This window comes from Eublepharis macularius, chromosome 4 (genome assembly GCF_028583425.1).
Source record: "Eublepharis macularius isolate TG4126 chromosome 4, MPM_Emac_v1.0, whole genome shotgun sequence".
NCBI lineage: Eukaryota > Metazoa > Chordata > Lepidosauria > Squamata > Eublepharidae > Eublepharis > Eublepharis macularius.
This window is the reverse complement of record NC_072793.1, coordinates 98,100,240-98,122,513: the sequence shown is the minus strand read 5'-3', so window position 1 is coordinate 98,122,513 and position 22,274 is coordinate 98,100,240. Positions and strand designations below refer to the sequence as shown.

The window sequence follows — 22,274 nt, the reverse complement described above, 5'->3', positions numbered from 1 at the left end:
TGAATGCAAGCCTGATGTTCAGGACTGCTGAAAGAGGTGGGGAATGGGGAGAAAAAATGCAGGGGCCCAAGACAGCTTGAGGGCCCATGAAACCAGAGTCATGCTGCATTCAGTGAATGCATCCCGATTTATTTTATTTTTAATGCAGTTCTGCACTGCAGCCACTAAGGGCTCAGCGGAGGCACAGCACAGTAAAAAGTAGCTCTCACTATCTGCTTGCTGTGGCTTTCTGCATACTTTGCTACAAGGCTGAAGCAAACACTTGCCTATCACATGATGCTTCTAAGCTCATCAAGCAAGTCAGGATCGAAGGAAGACAAGACTATCAAGCACAGCTGATGGTTGCTGCAATCATTGCCAGGCTGCAACCTGCTAACAAAGTTGCCATCACCAGCAGTCTATCATCTTTTCCTTCCCTCTAGTTCCATAGTTTTTCTGCCCAGCCACATCTTGCAAAGGGGTAGTCCTATTAATGTGTTGTAGCGAAATAAAGGAACCTTTCCTACTCTACCTTTTCCCCCACCCCTTTTCTTTTAATTTTGCTCACTTCCTTTCATGACCCCCCTTTTCAAATTTTTCTGAGCCCCCCTTTATTTTCAGGCTTGGTATCAGCTCCTTTTACCCTATAGTAGTATAGCCACAAACCTTTGTTAATATTATGAACAGGAAGGGGGGGGGGGTCGACTTACTATTTCCCCATGATCTCTGAAAATAGTAAAAGGGTGCTTCCCCTCCTCCCCTTTTACATGAATAGTAATGGAATGTTAATCTGCCTTTGTGACTATAAATGTGGAGCAGAAGTTAGAAGTTTCCAATTCTTTAATTACTTTTAAAACACTGTTCAATCAGTGGGCTATTGTATTGGTAGGACATCTAATATTCCTTTGTAAAAGCTACTTTGCTACTCTAGGCATTAAGCCTAGAGTATGTTATATGAAAAATGACATAACTTTGTTTAAAAAGTTGACAAAATCAATCCCAGTGATCCCAATATTTCTCAGTCAGCTCCACTGCACAAACCATTTTGCCCCTGCACAAATCCACAACAACCATCATTTTGCCCCTGCTTTTCTGTTAAGTAAAGATACAAGGGTAAACTGAAATAGATTTCTTATTAAATCTTTTTAAAGATTTTGTGTGCCATGAAGCTTTTTTTTTACATAGAGACCACTTCATCAGCTGTAAGAAGCATGTCTTATATTGAAGGGTGTGTGTGTGCATAATCATAAAATTACAAAATTAGATACATCACTACAGATAAATATGAAGAGACACAGGCTATGTAAACTGAGTAGATGAGGAGGGCATTTTGGGCAGGAACAGCTTAGCTGGAAAGAGGGGAGGAAAGCGGCTCCTGCTTCTTTTACACAGTTATGAAGGTTTATATAGATATGCCTGCCTCTGATCTCTGCTCTTGCAATATTTAACAGTAATTTGAATTCTGAATGAGTAATTCTTCCTCTTGCCAAAAGAGCTGCTGCAATATCTGATGAAGCAACAGCAAGAGTGATCATCTTTTTTGGTGAATTGTAGGCAAAATGAGATTTATCATTCCCCACCCTTCTCCCTAATTAGAATCCAAAGCAACTTCCAATATTCTCCTGTCCTCCATTTTATTGTCTTCCATTTTATCCTCTAATAACCCTGTGAGATTGGTCTGAGAGCCAAGCTACAAGAGACAAATTACACAAGGAACACATAGATTGCTCAGAGGGTTTGTTAATTTCCTCTTTGCTTCCAAGAAGGAGAGGTGAAACTGACAGACCCTTTGGGAGGCAAAGAGGAAATTAACAAACCCACTGAGCAGCTACCTCCCTGGCTCTGTAGACAGGGGAAATTGACAAAGCCTTCCAATCTCTTTTATGGCTCAGCTTCCTGGCTAACATTGTGACTTCCTTCACATGCTCCTCCTCATTTAATTTGTCTTTTGTAGCTTAGCTCTGAGTGTGTGTGACTGGCTCAAGATCACTTAGCAACCTTTTATGGGGGGGGGTCAAGTTTTAGACACATAACAGGTTGCTTAAAAGCTATCTTATTACATGGTCCCTTTTGTAGTGATAAGCTGGTCCAGGTTGTTCCAATTCCCTTCATTTTTGGCACTGCAACCCCCATCATCACCCTGAGGTTGTTTGCCAATTTTCAAACACCTAGAATTATTTTCTGATAAGTTATGCCTGCTACAGAAGGAAAGACATGTGGATCTTTTTATTGTTACAGATATCTGGAAACAGCAAGTCAAGTGATTTGTTTTGTTGTGATATTTGATTAGGATCAGGGTCATATAGGGGGGCCCTAATGGAAAATTTGTCTGGGGGCCCATGGTAGTTCTTGTCAGCCCTGCTGATATTGCAGTAGTATGTATGGTTTTATATTATTTGGTGCAACTCATTCCAGCTGGTGTTGGTGAAGGAGAAGGGGGAAAGCATTGTAAGATGATGTTAAGCAAATGTTACTGTTTTAATGATTGCATTTGACTTCGTAATTATGGCAGTAATAAAGCTCAACAAGAACCGGTAGTATTTTGCTTGTAAATTCATTCAGATTATAATAACTAGAAAAAAGGAAGGAAATACTCCTTTGTATTCAATAAATCCTCCAAAGAACCTTGAATCAGCTAAAAAAATTCATTTTAATGGAATGAAAAGGGGATGTTGTCTGACACTACTTGCTTTCTTTAGTATTATACCATTTTGTCCACCAGCATTCTTGAAATACCTTGAAAAATCTAATAGAAAAGCTTTAAAGGGGCATACCAATAGTCCATCTGTCATGAAATCTAGTTTTATATCCTGACCAGTTCTAGATGAAGTGAGGAAATCTACAGGGGCCTAGAGAACTCTACTTGCCTTCTGTTGGGGCTCCAGAATGTCCCAGTTAGATGTCATCCCTAACCAAACTGTCCTGTGGAAAATTGTTACCCAGCCCCCAAGGTGGCAATCGGCATTACCCTGGGCCATGTAGGAAGGCCACAAGAACTAAGCACTCTCTGGCTGCAGCATTCTGTACCAATTGCAGCTTCCAGACAATCTTCAAGGTCAGACCCATATGCAGTGTGTTGCAGTAATCTAATCTGGATGTTTCCAGGGCGTGCACCACAGTGGCAAGATCTTTCCTGCCTAGGAAGGGCCACAGCTGGTTCACAAACTGGAGCTGGTGAAAGGTGCCCCTGGCCACCACTGCCACCTCTTTATCCAATAGGCGACCCAGGTTCAGTAACACCCCCAGGCTATGAACTTGCTTTGTTAGGGGGTATAGACTTGATATACTCTGGGGTCTCCTGACTCTTTCTCATTTGTGTCCTTCAAATATTGAGAGATTCTTCCATTAACAGAATATAAGTCTTTATCTGGCTGTCAGTAAATAGATTCACTGATAAAAGTATGCTTTTCACTTCATTACCTCTAAAAAAATTCTCTTTTGATAAGCTTATTCAGAGGGCAAAGGGAGGTGGATAGAGTGTGTAGCAACTGAAGGTCACTATAAAGATCTTGAAGGGCTGAAAAATCCTTTCCTCCAACTATTCTCCCACAGCACTGTGTAGTTCCCACAGCTTACTGCTCTGCTTTCTCTAGTTGGAGGCATTCTTTGTTATAGAGCTGACTTGATATTCCCTTATTTAAAGGATCAAAGAGTAAGCTCTCTGAGCACTGCTTTGATCTGTTATAACTTTACACCTGAGTCTGAGACCTGAGATTTGGTCAGAGTATCACTTGTGAAAAGACAAAAATGTGAAACAATTGCTGAATGGCAATGTGTACTTCACAGAGTATGGCACACTGGAAAGTTTCATTAAGGGAGGATGAAAACTGAGGCGGGGTGGGGCCTGAGATTAGCTGGATGGAGGCTGGGACAAACTGTAAGGAGTGGGACCCAGAGTGACATACAGGCCAATCCCAAATCCTGTCACCAGTGTATCTGTGTGACCATCATCCCTTTCAGTTTATGGGAAGAGAATTTTTAGTCCAGGAATAAGAAAAACAAGAGTGAGAAGCATATTAGGGAGAAAAACTTGTTTACATGGTCATTGTGTGCACCATTGTTTCCATGATCAGAGCGAAAACGCAGACTGAATAAATTTCTGCTGTCTGGAGTCTGAAACATCCTGAAGCATTCCTATGATTTCTTGACTATGAGCATCTCTTGGGGCTGGTCCCACCATTCGCCCATCTGCTGTGGTGGCGTCACACTCTCTGCCCCAGCTATTTTGTCAACTGCTTCATGCACCCTTCTCTGGTGAGGGCTCCCCCAAAGGCTTCAGAAAGGTGGGTGAGGTGCCAGGGCCGTACACTCCTCAAAGCTCCTCTCTGCCTGAGAGTCTGCCTCTTCGGTGCAGGGACTGTCCCCTGCTCTCCTCGTCGGCCGAAGTTCTGAGCCCTTCTCAAATCCCTCCCTCCTAACACCACTCCCCTTGTGCCTGCTCCCAAGGTGAGGCCCAACACTTGGACCAGGGGTGGCCACATGGCTTTGCCCCATTTCCACCCTCGTAGTCTGCTGGGAGCTGTTGCCTGGCCCCCACCTTCCCACCATACGTGGGCCTGGGCCTTCACTGGTGGTGGCCTGCCTCTGGGCTGCTTGTTGGCATCAGCCCAGCCTCTAGCAGGGCCCCTGGATTCCAGCTAGCAGAATTGTAGCTGTGGCTGGCCAGTGCCAGCCCTGCAGTGCTCTGGTTGAGGGCCAACAGCTGGCTGGAGTGGTGCCTGCTTGACTAAGGAAGCTGCTGGCATTGCTAGGCTCCTTGGCAAAGCTCTCTTCCAGGCTGTGGAGCTCTGCAATTCTGCTGACTACTGGGTTTCCCTGCCAGCAGCTTCCCCATTGTGACTCAGTCGTCAGGTGTTGGGCCAGTCACCCGACTGTAATAGGCCCATTGGTCATTGCCGCTGCCCTGATGGGGCGCAAAGAAAGGTGGGCTGAGAGTAGTCTGGACCATGCTATGGGGCCAGCTCTGGACATTGACCATGCCTCACATCCATTTTCCAATCTGTGTTGCTGTGAACCTCACAAAGGAAGATGAGCTGTGGAACAGCAGATGTGTGCTGAGTTGTGAGTGAAGCATATGGCGTAGCAAACAGTATGATTGCTTTACTGCAAACTGCCCAGAATTGGCTGCCAGAAGCAGAAAGAAAATATTTACTCTAGAAGTTCTCAGGCTTTTGTCACCCTTTCACTTTTCACCATTTTACTATGAACTTGATAAGCATTTGTGATGACAAGTAAAACAGTGCAGCATCCTGTTTTGTATTGCCATGGGCAGGGCTTTTTTTCTGGGAAAAGAGGTGGTAGAACTCAGTGGGTTGCCCTTGGAGAAAATGGTCGCATGGCTGGTGGCCCCGCCCCCTGATCTCCAGACAGAGGGGAGTTTAGATTGCCCTCCGTGCTGCTCAGCAGCGCAGAGAGCAATCTATACTCCCCTCTGTCTGGAGATCAGGGGGCGGGGCTACCAGCCATGTGACCATTTTCGAGAAGTTCCGGAACTCCATTCCGCCACGTTCCCACTGAAAAAAAGCCCTGGCTATGGGGAAAATAAGCCCTGATGCTTCGGATTTAGAATTGGAGCTTTTATAGTGTGAGGAAGTGGGGCAGATAAAGCTTTCTCTAGCTGTTGTTGCAGTCCACTTTTTAGCAACCCAGTATTGGTTGTATAAGTCCATAAGATTCTCTGGAAAAGTCAATAATGCTAGAAAAAGTAGAAGGCAGTAGGAAAAGAGGAAGACCTAAAATGAGATGGCTTGACTCAATAAAAGAAGCCACGTCTTCTAGTTTTAAAGATCTGATCAAGTCTGTGAATGTAGGATGTTTTGGATGTATTTCATTCATAGGGTCGCCATAGGGGGTGGGGCCAACTTGATGGCACATAACACACACACAGAGGCGACTGATGGCACATAACACACACACACAGAGTTTGCATCATTGATTGTGCAGTCATAAGCAGAGTTGCATCTTTCTAAGCCCACGGAGTTGCATATTTCTAAGCCCATTGATTGTTGCCACTGGATGTTGTTACAACTAATTGCATTTTTAAATGATCGTGTCATGTCTGCACCTCATCCATTCCATTATTTTAAGACAAGCTGTTACAGTGAGCCATTGCTGTTATAATGCAATGCTGTACTTTGATGTCATATTGCCAATGCCATAAATTGCCTTGCTTTCACAGGCCTACTAAAGCCGCAGGTGCCTTATCTAACTGCTTTGAAGCTCCCAGGACTTCTGACCTTGTAAACTGTTCATTCTCATGAATCACTGTGTTTCCACTTTAATCTTATGCCTTCCTAGTGTCTAGACTTGATATGTAAACTATGCAAGGAGTCAGGGGTCATTTCCTAGAAAAAGAACTGCAGGAACTCATTAGCATAACTCATTAGCATATCTCATTAGCATAAGCCACACCCCCTGACATCACCGGAAATGTGTCAGAAGGCAACATCCACCCCTCAGGCCCCTTTCCCCAAAAATCTCCAGGTATTTCCTTAAAGCAGAATGAACTCAAAGCAGCTTACCCTCCTCTGGAGAGCCATCCCTGCTTGCACACAAGCATGCACTCACTCACTCACTCACTCTCACAAGTCACAAATGAAAATAAAGCAGCAGAATGAATTCAAAGCAGCTTACCCTCCTTTGGAGTCCAGCCCCACCCAGCTTGCACTCACTCACTCATTTTCTCTATCTCTCCCTCTCTCTCACGAGTCACAAATGAAAATAAAGCAAGCTGAGCAGAATGAATTCTAAGCAGCTTACGTTCCTTTGAAGACCAGCCCCACTCGGCTTGCACTCACTCACTCACTCATTTTCTCTCTGTCTCTCTCTCTTCCCCCCTCTCTCTCACAAGTCACAAATGAACATAAAGCAAGCAGAGCAGAATGAATCAAAGCAGTTTACGTTCCTTTGGAGCCCAGCCCCACTCAGCTTGCACTCATTCACTCATTTTCTCTCTCTCTCATGAGTCACAAATGAAAATAAAGCAGCAGAGCAGAATGAATTCAAAGCAGCTTACATTCCTTTGGAGAGCCCTCACTGCTTACAGGCCTCCAGGGTGGCCCATGCCCATGCTCCGCCCCCGCCCCCCGGTTCCTACCAGGGAAACCAGGAGGTAGTGGTGGTGTTTAACCCGTATCCTCCTGTATTGTCACTGGTACCTCAGTGGTCGTTATCTCTTGTATTAGCGAGGTTGATATTACCGCCAAGTTTGTGGATTTCTTGATGTGAAAGTACAGGGGTCTATCTGCCATAGCCTGTCATCCATAGACTGACAGATCGTATTAGAGAATAGGCTCATTAGTAGCTATGAAAAAGTGCATTCTGGGAAATAATTATCTTTCTCAGAAGTTTCTGATAACCACAAAGTAGTGAACAATTATTTGTGACTGTATCATTCCTTTTCATAGACTTCTCTGAAAGCTAAGCTACAAGAGATGAACTACACAAGGATGCACACATGAAGGGAGTCGCAAAAATGTTAGCCAGGAAGCTGAGTTTTAAAAAAGAGATCGGAAGGCTTTGCCAACTTCCCCTCTCTACAGAGTCAGCAAAGACGCTCCTCAGAGGGTTTGCTAATTTCCTCTTTGTCTCCTGAAGGCTCTGTCAGTTTCACCTCCCCTTCTGGGATACGAAGAGGAAATAAACAAACCCTCTGAGCAGCTGTCATTGCTCAGACTGGCTCACTGGCCAGAAGTGGCACTTAAGGATTTTAGTTCCCAGTGATTCCTGTTTTGTTTTGTTTTTTGAAAATTTTTATTAGGTGAGTACAAATTACAAATAAAATTTTTATTTAAAAACCTAAATATCAATTTCTCCCCACCCTTTCCCTCCCCCCTTTTCCTCAGACTTCCAACAGCTTTCCAACCCAAATCTTATTATATTACTTACTTATCTATTCCCTCTATATGATATTATCCCGTATTTCCTTAATAAACTAATAATATCCATTAAAATCAGATCTATTCAAAACTTAAACTTAACAATAATTAAAACTTCACTTTAAATGGTAAAGATCCCTATCTCTAATAATTCTCCCAGTTAATAACTTTCAAATTCTACGCTGGGCTCTACGCTGGGCTACCCCTGGGCCTGATCCGGAAACTACAACTGGTCCAGAATGCGGTGGCACGGGTCCTGACTGGTATACCTTACCAGTCACACATCACACCTGTCCTGCGCCAGCTGCACTGGCTTCCAGTTGAATTCCGAATCAGGTTCAAAGTGTTGGTTCTTACCTTTAAAGCCCTGAGTGGGTTGGGACCGGCATATCTTCGGGACCGCCTCTCCCTGTACGTTCCCCGGAGATCGCTCCGATCAGCGAATAAATATTTACTTGTGGTCCCCGGCCCTAAGGAAGCCCGCCTCGCTTCAACCAGGGCCAGGGCCTTTTCAGTCCTGGCCCCAGCCTGGTGGAACGCTCTGTCAATGGAAACCCGGGCCCAGCGGGACATATTATCATTCCGCCGGGCCTGTAAGACAGAGCTGTTCCGCCAGGCGTTTGGTGATTGAAGGGGGCGGTGCCATGTCGGCCTCCCACCTTTGGGGTAGGGAAGGTTCTCCCCACCACTGCACCTTGTTAATTTGTTTTATTATTTGTATATTGATTTTAGTTTTTGTTTTTATCAATTTTAACTGTTCACCGCCCAGAGCCCCTGGGGATGGGCGGTATATAAATTGAATAAATAAATAAATAAATAAATTGCCATAATTTCCCCTTCACATCCCACTTTTTCTCCAAATATTCCTTCAATCTCCCCCAGTCCTTGAAAAATTCTTCAGAATTCTGGTCTCTCAGCCTTCTTGTCATTTTGTCCATTTCCGCCATGTACAGCAACTTTTGTCTCCGCTCTCCAATAGATGGTATTTCTTGCACTTTCCATTTCTGCGCATATAATATTTTTGCTGCTGTTGTCATATAAAATAACAATGTTCTGTGTTGCATAGGAACATCTTCCATATTTAAGTTCAGTAGCAGGAGTTCTGGGTTCTTTATTATTGAAATCTGCAAAATCTCATTTATCATTTCTAAAATATCTCCCCAGTACTGCCTGGCGACCTCACAAGTCCACCACATATGATACAATGATCCTTCATGACTTTTACATTTCCAACACTTGTCAGACATCTTAGCATTTCCATAAGCTATTTTTTTGGCGTCAAATACCACCTATATATCATCTTGAAAACGTTTTCCTTAATACTGGTACAGGTTGAAATCTTCAATGTATTTTTCCACAAATACTCCCATGCCTCCATTGTTATGTCTCTTTGACAATTTATAGCCCACTTCACCATCTGGACTTTAAGAGTTTCATCCTCTGTATACCACTTCAAAAGTATTTTATAAATTTTTGAAATTTTCTTCTTACTTTCTTGTAGTATAGCTTCTTCCAATTCTGAATCTTTCCATTTAATTCCATCTTTCAAACGATCCAAGTTATATAAGTCCTTTATCTGCCTATATTGAAACCATCCATAACAAAAAGCTAACTCTTCTTCTGTTTTAATTCTTGTCATATTTTGTTCCTGGTTAAGAATCTTTTTATAGGACAGGCATTGGTCTCTATTATAAATAGCTCTCGGGTCGATAGTTTCAAATGGTACCACCCACGAGGGGATACCTTCACCCAAATGTCTTTTATATTTTTTCCAGATTGTGAAGAGACTTCTTCTAACATAATGATGCAAAAACATAGAAGCAGCTTTCAATTTATCATGCCACAAGTAGGCATGCCATACAAACAATTTTTTATAGCCTTTCAAAGTTAGTAGCTTACAATTCTCCAGTGACATCCAATCTTTAAGCCAGACCAAACAAACTGCTTCATAATATAATCTGATATTCGGCAATTGCAGTCCACCTCTCTCTTTGGCATCGCACAAAACTTTCATTTTTACTCGGGGTTTCTTGCCTGCCCATACAAAATCGGAAATCTTCCTCTGCCACTTTTCAAATTGCTTACTATCTCTAATAATTGGAATTGTCCGTAATAAAAACATGATCCGTGGTAACACATTCATCTTGACTGCCGCTATTCTTCCCAGCCATGACAGATTTAATTTATTCCATTTAATCAAGTCTCTATCAATTTGCTGCCATAGCTTTTCATAATTGTTCTTGAACAAGTCAATATTCTTCACTGTAAGCTCAATTCCTAAATATTTTACTTTATGCGTTACTTCACAATTTGTAATTTCCATCAAATCTTGTTGCTTTTGTTTGGTCATATTCTTACATAATATCTTCGACTTTCTCTTGTTAACATAAAATCCAGCCAAATCTCCGAATTCCTTTATTTTATCTAGCAACTTTGGCATATCTTGTATTGGATTCTCAACAATAACCATCACGTCATCTGCAAAAGCTCTAACTTTGTAGGTAAAGTCTTTAATTTTTATGCCTCTTATACCATCATCCTCGCAGATCTGAATCAATGGCATTTCCAAAATCAAGATAAACAACAATGGAGATAATGGGCAACCTTGCCTTGTACCCTTTCTGATTTCCAATTTTTTGTTAAATCATTGTTAACTACAATTGCTGCACATTTTGTCTTTGTAAATCGCTCTTACCCCTTGAATAAAATCTTTTCCCATTTGCAGTTTTTCCATTGTGGCGAACATAAAACTCCAATTTAGATTATCAAAAGCTTTCTCTGCGTCCACAAAAAAGAAACCAACTTCTTTCTCACAGTGTTTGTCATAATATTCTATTGCATTTAAAACAGTTCACAGATTATCTTTAATTTGTCTATTTGGAAGGAAACCTGCTTGTTCTTCTGCAATAAATTCCACGAGCCCCTCCTTTAATCTCTCCGCCAAAATTTTTGCAAAGATTTTATAATCATTATTCAGCAACGAAATAGGTCGATAATTTTTAACATTACATAAGTCCTGGTCTTCTTTTGGTATCAATGATATAATGGCCTCATTCCAAGATTCTGGAACTTTTTGTCCTCTTAAAATTTCATTCATTACCACCTTCAAAAAAGGTACCAATTCATTTGCCAATGATTTATAAAATTTGGCCGTAATTCCATCTGGACCTGGTGCTTTGTCTAATTTAGTCGACTGAATAGCTTCTTTTATCTCTGTCTCTGTAATTTCTGCATTCAGCTTTTCCTTCCATTTTTCTGATATCAATGGCAATTTAATTTTATCTAAATATTGTTCAATAGCTTCCAAATTTACTTCTTTCCTTTGATACAGTTTTGCATAAAACTTAAAAAATGTTCTACTAATCGCTGGTTGATCCATCAATGTCATTCCATTTTCTTGAATCTTAGTTATCACCTTTTTTTTCTTTTTTCTTTTTCAGCTGCCACGCTAAACGTTTCCTGGGTTTATTTTCCCCTTCAAATGACTTTTGATTTAATTTCTTCAGTTCCCATTCCAACTCTTTATTCTCCATTGCTTTCAATTGTTCTTGCAAGATTTTAATTTCTTGATATAGTTTCCCTGGTCTTTTCTTCAGTTGTACCTCCTTAGTTCTTATATTCTCCACAATTTCTTTCTTTTTTTCCTCTTTTCTCTTTTTATCCCTTGCATTTAAGTCCATTAATACTCCTCTAATAACTGCTTTATAAGTATCCTAAACTTTGTAGGTTGGAACGGTGTTATTCAAAATATACTGTATAAAGAATTTGGTCTCTTTTTGTAACAATTCTAAATTGCCCTTTTGCTGCAGCAAATCCTCATTTATTCTCCATCCTCGTCTTTTGGTGCATTTTCCAAACTTCCACATAATTGGATTATGATCTGAGCCTACTTTTGGCATTATCTCCACATCCTTTGTCCATACAACCAAGTCCTTAGAGGCCCAGATCATATCAATTCTTGATAATGACAAATGTCTTGGCGAAAAATACGTATACTGCTTTACCTTAGGATTATTCCTTCTCCAAACATCCTCCAAATTCTCCTGATCCTTAATTTCCAAGAAGGATTTTGGCAAAAGTCCTCTTTTCTTTTGTGCACCCTTTGTTTTTTTATCAACGTCTAAAGCTGTAACTCCGTTGAAGTCACCTGCCAAAATTATTTGTGAGTAAGTTAGTCCTTCCAATTGTGTCTCTAGATCCTTGAAAAAATTGTCCTTAGCACCATTAGGTGCATAAATCCCAATCAGCAAAACCTTTTCTGTATTCTGAATAATTTCCACGGCTATATATCTGCCTTCCACATCGTTAAATATCATTTTAGGTTGCAATTCATCTTTAATATATAAAACAACTCCTCTTTTTTTTTTGCTTCGATGTAGCTGCAAATTCCCTTCCCAATTTAGCATTTTTTAAACATTTCACATCTTGTTTCTTAATATGGGTCTCCTGTAAACAAATTATATCGCAATTCTGTTTAGATAGCCAATGGAAGATAGTTTTACGTTTAGAAGGTGAGTTCAGTCCATTTACATTCCAAGTTATGATTTTGCATTCCATAATGAAATTCTGGATCTTTTAGGTAAATCTTTTTCATTGTCCATAAAAAACCTCTCCATCTCATGACTGGACCTGATCGTTTTCTTGACTGTTTGGAATTCAAAACTCAAACCCTCTGGTATCTCCCATCTATATCTAATATTCAGATCCTTCAACATTTGAACCAATTCTCTGTATTTCTTCCTTTCCAACAAGACTCCCCTAGGTAGCTCTTTCATTATTCGCACTCTTTTTCCAGCAATTTCCAAAGGGTTTTGAAACTGCTTACTCACAATATCTTCTCTTGTTCTTTTTGTTGTAAATTGCACTATCATATCTCTTGGTAAAATTTTTTGAGCTGCATATTTTGAATTAATTCTGTAAGCCACATCCAGAAGAGCTACAACTTCTTCCACTTCCTTGTCCAAAAATTCTGCAAGTATTTCTGATATCTGCTCTTGGGCTGATTTCCCCTTTACTTCTGGGACTCCGCAAAATCTGAGTTGTCTTTCCATGTGTTTACATTCCATCACGGCCATTCTTCCTTGCAAACCCTTGGTTTCTATCTTAAAAGAAGCAGACAATTTATCAACTTCATCTTCCATTACTTTAACTTTCAACTGGGTCATTTGTAATTCCTTCTTGACCTCATCAATACTCTTGGCTACTTTTGCCACCTCCAATTTAAGTGTCTCTTTAAAATCTTTCGCCATATCCCTTATCATATCCTTAATCTCTTTATTTCCATCCGCCACTTTCTTATCAAGGCTCTCCAACGCCGACTGCCACTCCTTCTTTGACATCGTGGGGCTAGCTTTACCTCGCTCCCACGAGTCCGCTGTCTTCCGCAACTCCGTGGCGAAAATAATTTATTATTCCCAGTGATTCCTGTTGAGGTGTTACATCCATTCTAGGTTTGCCCCTGGAAGTGATATCATGCTGTTGCCGATGCCCTCCCCCCGGTCTCCTGCCCATTTTCAGGCCATTCTCTGCAAGTCTTGGTCAAACATAGCCATGAGAGTTATAATAATGCTTCCTATATAGCATTGCTTTCACCCTGGATGGGCAAGAGGAGGGAGAATAGTATAGTTTCCATTGCAATAGCTGCTTTGTATGTCTGAGAAGCAAACAGTTAACCAAACAAGTTGGGGAAGGAAGAAAAGTACAGTTGCTCTTGCACCCACTGCTGCTGCCTTCTAAATGGCTGCTCGCCCCTTCAAACGATGTGGCTAATCCCCTGCCTGCAGTTCTACACCCCAGTAAGTGGGGAAACTTTGCCAAAGGTGGGACACCCTTTTTGTAGTCCCCAAACAGGATTCAAAAATTGTATGCTTCAGCTCAACTCTAAATATAAATAAGTAACTCTGAAGGGAATAAGGGATAAGGTGTTTTTTGTATGATACATACACAGTGGTTATATGATGTATGCAGTCTAGAGGTCTGTATTCAAGGATATACTTCTGTTGCAGATGATTATATTTTCCCAGAGCTGATGTGACAATATTTTGTCACTGAGAAAATTTGTGACATCAGAATCGATGTGTAATTCTCCTTCCTCTGTTCCCTTTAACCTGATTATACTGTTTAACCTTTCCAGCAGCTGCAGCAACAGCTTATGGTAGGCATAGTTTGCTGTCTACTGTAAATAACATTCTCTGCATTTTGTTTAATAAGCTTGAATTTATTTGGTACTTTGTTTGCATGCCAAAAGCACAAATTGCTTTACTTCTGCAGTTATTATCTTGTGTGGGATAATTTTACTGATGTTGTTATGAATTATTGACATATTTAAAATAATCATGACAAATGCTGTTAAATTAATCTAGCCTTCATATTTTAAACTTTTTTTAAAAAGATACCTCACCCTTAGACCTAGAATCAAGGTATCATTCTAATTCCTCATGATTAAAGATGTGTTATAGTGTTATAGTCCTGAAGTAAGATATTCTCTATTCTGTTTAAAATTTAGAAGGGCCATAATGCAATCTTAGATTGCAGAAATTTTAAATGAAGCTGAAATCCAATACACAGCGGGGGGGAAGTCACCTGCTATCAGTTTGGAATTTATTGGGTCTTTAAAAAATTAAATCAGTGTTTCCTTGTTCCTATATTATGAGGCAGAAGGGACAGCAGGGAGAATTCAGTGTTCGCAAAGCAGACATTTGAAAATCCAGCATTCCTTGTTCTCAATGCCTGTTACTGTTGAATGGAGCCCCTCATATGATCACCTTAATAAATTGCTCATGATTCATAATGTGCTCTCCTACGAAATCACCGTGATTTCAGGTGATTTTGTGTCTGCATAATGGCCACCTTAAGCCTGGTATATGGCCTCTGTTGATGCATACTCCCAGTTTCATAGCTTACTTGGATTATGTATGCCCTAGAAACATCATTGGACAGGCCATGAAACCACTGTACTTGTGGTAAGGGCTGCCTTTGTACCTGCACAGTTGTTGGCATTCCATTAGTCAACAGCATTGACTGAGTTGGTGCATGCTCACAGGATCAAACTGCAGTATGAAAGTATTGTAAATACAATCCAGTTAACACAAACAAAATGCTCATCTTTGGGAATCAGGTAAGGAGTTCAAAGTTGCAAGGCTAGACTAGTAGCTGGAACATGGAGCTTCCAACCACCCTGGCAGTGTTGCGACAGCCATGAACAGCACCATTTTTGTAAGTTGAGGAAAGAAGAAGGATGGCTTTGGGGGAAGCATTGTTAGAACATGCACGCGCCAAGTATTAGCAATTGGGTGCCAATGCTTCAATAAACTGGCATACCAAGTCAGCCAGGCACAATGGGGCAGGATTAAAATTGAGAGACAAAGTAGTCATCTTCTTCATCTCCCTTCAGGCAAGATTGAAACACCTCTTTTTTAAAGTCATTAACAATTATATACCTATGGAGAAAGCAATGAGAGAATGTGCAAATTATTTACTATTGGACCTCAGTGCTCCCCAAAACAACCACAGAATCAACCAAGCAAAATTCTGAAGGCTGGAATAGAGGGACTGAGAGCCAAGCTACAAGTGACGCCTGACACAGGTTGGACACTTGTCAGCTTCCCTCAAGTTTTGATGGGAAATGTAGGCATCCTGGTCTTGCAGCTGTAATGGAGAGCCAAGCTGTAAAACCAGGATGCCTACATTTCCCATCAAAACTTGAGGGAAGCTGACAAGTGTCCAACCTGTGTAAGGCGTCACTTGTAGCTTGACTCTGATTGTGCAGCTTCCCTGTATCAGTAGGATCAAAATACTGCTTTTATTGTTTTAAAGATGACAGGAGAGGGGTGGAGAAATCCGTATGATAGTGTGCACATGTAGAGCACATGCAGTCCAATTTTGAACATTAAACAAGTGAACTCTTTTTGGCTGTGCAGGAGTTCTGCTCATAATTCGCTTTGCACTGGGGCCGATTCTTAAAGACTCATCCTGTTTGGGGCCCAAATCAGCCTGTTACAAAGTGCAGGAGTACTCCCAGGGCCTGCATGATGACATCACTCCTTGGAGTGACGTCTTCGCACCACACTAGGAGTGTGCCCCAGGAGGCTGATTTCCCCACTCCCCCCCCCATTGGCTAGGTGAGTGGTGGTGGTGGGGAGGCTGAAAAAGGTGGGATCTCCTGCTCCCACCAAAGAATTGGCAACCCTAAGCTGATCAAGCATCACTGGTGAACACATTCTGATTTACATTCTAAGTTCTATTAATAACTTAGTATATATTTATCATGTCTGCTCTTAGGCATCTTTCCTCTAAGAACTTAGGTTCATCTAGCCTGACCTGCATAATGCCAAGAAGTTAAATGATATTGAATCAATTAGATGGCTAAACCAGTCCTGATTTATTTATGTATCTTCAGCATTCCCACGCAAGCTACTGCAATCATTAATCAGTTTCATTGTTCACAGATGTATATCATATTTCTAGTAGAAATCTATTAAGATTTAAGAACCATATGTTGGATGTATCCTCCTTAGCTTAAACAACCATGCAAAATCCTTAATAGTATCTGGGGAAACAAAGGAGAAGTTGTTCATGCTAAGGTGTATGTGCAATTTATCACAAGGCAGGTGCTTAAAAGATTACATGGCACCTCTGAATCATTTGTGGCCTCTAGTCAGACACAGGACTAACCATAATCATGCCTACCATTTCCTGATTTCATTCTTGGTGCAGTTGCATTTTTGCAGGCTTAGCAGGATTGCAGCTGAACATCAAGAAGACAAAAGTAATGACTACTGAGGAATTACACAGTTTTAAAGTTGATAATGAGGAAATTGAAATTGTTCAATGTTTTCTATTCCTTGGCTCAATCATCAACCAAAAGGGGATTGCAACCAAGAGAGCAGAAGAAGATTGAGACTTTGAAGAGCAACTATGAGGGAACTAGAAAAGATCCTTAAAGATAAAGATATCTCTTTGGGGACCAAGATCAAGACAATCCAAACTATGGTATTCCCCTTTACTATGTATGGATGTGAAAGTCAGTCAATGAAGAAAGTTGACAGGAAGAAAATTGATTCATTTGAAATGTGGTGCTGGAGGAGAGTTTTGTGGATACCATGGGAGGTCAAATAAGACAAATAAGTGGGTACTAGATCAAACCAAGCCTGAATTCTCCCTAGAAGCTCAAATGACAAAATTGAGGCAACATCATGAGATGGTCACATGAGACGATAAGACTCTCTGGAAAAGTCAATAATGCTAGGAAAAGTGGAAGGCAGTAGGAAAAGAGGAAAACTTAAAACAAGATGGCTTGACTCAATAAAAGAAGCCATGTCCTCCAGTTTGCAAGATCTGAGCAAGTCTGTTAATGATAGGAACAATGCAAAGGCCCTTGTCTGTGGCACCTTCCATGTCTGTTTTTGCAACTCATTGGACTTGAGGTGGGGTATTGCAATTATGCAAACAAAAGCAAATCATATTTATATTATATCTCTATTATCTCAGACACTCAGAAAGCCAAGTATGAAGAAAAGGTTCCTACCATCATCTTTAATATACACATGTATAACTCATCTTTCTCTCATCATTTTCAATTTATTCTTCTCCCTTAAAATAAAAACCCTATTTTTTCATTGTTTTTGTCCTTATTCTTCCTCAAAATTATTGTGAGCTTAGAAAATTGTTACAGAGGACTGTCTGACTTGTGGTTCCATGGGGATACGGGCCGGATTTTAACTATTAGGAAGTACAGTGAAAAGAAGCAAAAGAATCAACTTCTCTTAAAAAAATTTTTTAAGTGGAACAAACATGTATTTGAAGGGCAAGCTATGTACAGTGTCTATCTACTCCTTACTTACTACTCTTCCCTGAAAGCTTCTATACCAGCTCTGGGGAAGAGAGATGAACAGCCAGTGTCTTCTCCAGTCTTGGCCTCTTTTCTTCCTGTATTGTAGATGTAAGAAATAAAATACTGCCCTCTAGGGTACAAGACAGAATCATTCAATATCATGGGATTAGAAGGGCATGGCATGACAACATCGGAACACTGTACAACGATATTGTACCACCCCAGCAGTGCTCCCGCGCTCTGCAGCAGGCTGATTTCAGGCCCAAATGGGCCCAATTCTGCCTGCTGCAGAGCACAGGAGTGCTGCCAGTATGGCCCTGGAGAGCTCCTGTGCTTCACAGTGAGCCCGTTTAGCCCACAAATGGGCCTGATTCATCCTCAAATGGGCCAAAATCAGCCTGCTGCATTGTCAGGAGAGCTCCTGCACTTTACAGCAGGCCTATTTAGGACCCAAACGGGTCTGATTCGGCCCCCAATAGGCCAAAATCAGCCTGATGCAGAGCTCAGAAGCACTCCCAGGGGAGGTCTTGTGCAATGACATCTGTGACGGTCTCAGCTTCAGATGCTGAGATTTCCAGACAGTAAGAGAATGATTGACATGTCCCATGTGGCTAGCCTGAAATGGCAGTTGGAGATGGAATGTTGGGGAAGCTGTCAGTTGGAGTTGGAGAGTAAACAAGAGAGTGAAAGGAAAGTTGGAGCCTGGCTTTAGACCAGAGAGGGTCAGCCAGAGAATCCTCTGTGAGAGGAAATAATGTTTGTGAAACGTTTTTAGTCCTAGGACTAAAGTGGGGAAAACCAGCACTAACTCCTACTTAGACTCAAGAGATCTGGGGATTATAGAGGGCCAAGGAAGTGGGTCTCCCCTTCAGTGCCAGGAACAGGGTTATAGCTCATAACTATAACACCTGCCCAGTATCTAGCAAGGGTTTGTCTCCGTGGAGCACCCTTAAGTCTGGAGAGGAGGGAAAGCCGTGCTGTGTCTGTGCTTTAAAAGGGAAACATTGGTTAAACAGTGTCAACCTCTGAAAGAAGAGTTGGATGTGGGTTTGTGGCAACATCACTTCCCAGAAGTGATGTCATTGCACAGCTCGGGAACACAAGTGCGCTCTGTGCCCATACAACCACTGGGAAAGATTCTCTCCTTTTATTCCCACTTTTGATTCCCTTTATTTCCCCACTATACCCTCCCCACCCTACACACTATTATTCTTTAAGTTTAATTTTCGTTTTAAAAGCCTCAGTGATTCTAAAATCCTCTTCCTGCGGCTGCCACTGCTGCAGCTGTTCTCTGTTGCTCACACATCTTGTGGTCCTCTGTGGAGTGTGTCCTTGGCGCTGCCTGTCCTGATTAGCAGGAAATGGTGCTGATTCTGCAGAATTACTGGCAAGTAGCAATGCAAGTCAATTTCCTCTGGTATTAGAAAGTGCCATTTGGATAATGGTTCCAAAATCCAGCTAGTGTGTGCACTCCCTATGTAGTGCATTCATACCAACCCAGTGAAAAGAGTTGCTGATGTCTTTAGGCCATGCAAACCAGTAAGCAACTAATCATGATCATCACCACCCAGGCAATCAGATGCTTTTGTAGTTGTTGTTATAAAAATTATAGACAACTCAATTCTCTAAATAAAGCAGGGGGAAAATGACCATAAAACACTTGTGTATCAGCACCGGAAGACCATCTGCACAACTACAAATAATTACCAAAGGCCAATGTATAATACACATTTTGCTAAAAGTCAGCTTGGGCTCAGATGCAAGGCAGCAGCAGGCAGTAAGACAGGAATCCTTTGCTAGGGAGTTTCATAATGTTGCTGACAAGGTTGTGCTACATACTATATGGATTTTATATAGCACACGGTAGAATCTCTTCAGTTGATCTCAAAGGGAAGGGCTGGGCAGAGATGAGGGAGACAGGTCTCTCATTTCATTTTTCACCTAGGGTTTCCTCATTGTTGCCTGCAAAGCCAGGTCCTTTGAGTAATATATATATTTTAGGGACAGTTCCAATATTTGACTAACTGTCCATCCTAAATCAATATTTATATTGAGTCTCCATTTTGCCTTTTGTGAAGAATTTGAGATGCTACTTTTTTTGACTACGTGTCCAAATAGTAAACGTTGTTGACTGTATTTGAGTACCAACAGCCAGAGATGAGATTAACCTAAGCATTAAGATAGAAAGCTGTTATGGTCAGGCTATTAACAGATTTGTTTCAGAAACCAATAAAGGAAAGGTATTGCAGAATTAAAAAATACAATATTTGGCTGTCTAGTACATTATTGTTGTTGCTGCTGGTGCTGTTATTTATTAATATAGAATAGGCAGAGCCTTCAACAGTGTATTAGAAGTATGGAGGACTATTCCCATTTTCAGCTATTATTCTATATTGGCTCTGAAGGGTTCACTTCACCTAGAGATGTTCAGGATATTTTGTCACCCTGGGTAAAATACAATCATCTCAATTAGTTCCTGAACTGCACATAACTGATGAATAGAAGACAGCCTGCAGTTTCACAGGATATAACATTCTTTTATTTTTAATTTCCGTAACTTTACAGTTTTTATCACTGTCAGTGTATTGTAAAGTGCTTTGGATATCTCTTAGAAGCTGGTACACAAATGTCTAGATCAGAGGCCTCCAACCTATTTGAGCCTATGGGCAGCTTTGGAATTCTGATACAGGATGGTGGGTATAACTACAAAATGGCTACCTTAACAGGTGGAAGCAATAACAAAATGACTACTACAGGAGGCAACCACAAAATTTTAGAGAGTGAGATCATTTATAGTAACACTTTAATACTTCAAGTAGAAGCTGTGTTTAACCGCATGTCATTTAAAATGAACATATGGTTTAAAAATAGTTTGTTGCATACACACAGCTTACTTCCAGTCATGTAATAAATATCCTTGTGTTGTGGTGGCAACTGCTGCTAAAGTAATTTTTTAAAAATCTAAGCAGCTACTCTGATCTTCAGTGGCCACTAGCTCCAGTGGGCAAAATCCCTGTCTGGCCCTGCCCACTTTCTAAAAACACTTGGCAGGCACCAGAAAAGGTATCAGTGAGTGCCATGGTGCCCATTGGCACCATGATGGGGACCCCATCCTAGATAAACAAACCCCTGTTACATCACTCTCAGCTCTAATTTAAAAAGGTCAGAACTGAAGTTCAGTATAGTCTACAACAGTATATCATAGTCTACAAAGTTTGACTCGTGCTGCTGGTGCATGCTGAGCAGCTCAGCATGCTTATGAGGCTGCTGGTGGTAACAAATCTGCACTCTGTCCAGCTCAGAGTCAATCTGTCTGACTAGCAGCTCAGATGGGTGCAGATTTGTAAGGGTGGGATTTAGAAAGCCTTCATCCCTGCTCAGCCTTTTTGTCTCCCTTCTCCTCACCCAGCATTTTCCCATTACCCAGGATCAAAGTCATGCTCAGGTGAGGTTAGAGAAAACAACACCCTCAGACATGCATTGCTAGACTCATGAACCTAACCCTTTCTTTCTCCCTTTGGGCTTAGCTCAGGCACCTTCAGGGCTTCCCTGGGTTTGTACCCATGTGTGCTGACATCATTTTAAACTGATTTGTAGTTGTTAAATACCGAACTACGAGGCTCCCCTCCAGATAGGGTTGCCAGTCCCCTACTGGGGGCAAGAGATCTTTTGCTCCTATTCTCCACCACCACCCGTCCCCACTTACCTGGCTGGCACGGAGGGACATGCCTCCTGGGCCGTGATCCTGGGTGGGGCAGCGTGCTCCTGCGCACCGCAGCAGCCAGATTTGGGCCTGATTTCAGCCCAAATCAGGCTGCTATGGAGCGCAGGAGCACTCCCATGCTCCACAGCAGCTGGATCCAGGCTGATTCCCAAAGGGAAAGCCATAAGGAAGATGCCAGGCCTCCGGTGGGGTTGGGGGACCTGGCAACCCTACATCCAGAACAACTGTGTAGTGGGGCAGCGCTATATGCACAGGCTTTCTGGTCAGCCAGCTTGCCTAGAGGCACAGCCCTGCTGCCCCACCCTAGCATGTCAGGTGGGGGTGAGGAGAGGGATTACCACTCAGCTGTCCATGTGCCACTGCCCTGCTTTCCTCCTATTTTCACCTCCTTTCAGAGGAGGAAGGCGGCGACCTGGCCAGTGAGTCCCCACTGCCCCACCACTGTGTTGCTGTTGTTAACTACATCCACCAAACATGTTCAAGGTGCAAGAGACAGCCAGGTTCTTCGCTGTGCCTGGAAGTGTCACTTAGCAATCCTTGCTGTGAACAAAAATGAACAGATTTTGGATTATGAGTTGCCTTGATTTCTTTCTTTTGAAAAGCAGCATTGAAGTGTTTCTTAGGAATAGCACAGAGTGACTCATGAGCATGTATCCATCCTGGAAGGGAGGGGTTGCACTGTGAAAGAACCCAAATGGAAGCACAGATTCTGCCCACCTTACAGACCCTGTAAAGGTTCATATGAACTCTGACAGTGATGGATTCAGGGAACTGTCCAAACTGGAAGAAGTCGGGGTAGGGGGAAGCCAAACGCCTCCACTTCCTGGTGTCCACTGAAGCCCATCTCCCTGGCCCCTTTGCA

At 41.9% G+C, this 22,274-nt stretch overlaps 1 protein-coding gene across 1 annotated transcript in view; it reads left to right on the top strand.

Moving 5' to 3' along the window:
* CACNA2D2 (calcium voltage-gated channel auxiliary subunit alpha2delta 2) overlaps nucleotides 1-22,274 on the top strand; it is a 935,072-nt gene that overhangs the window by 508,241 nt on the left and 404,557 nt on the right. The gene's annotated exons all lie outside the window — the stretch shown is intronic.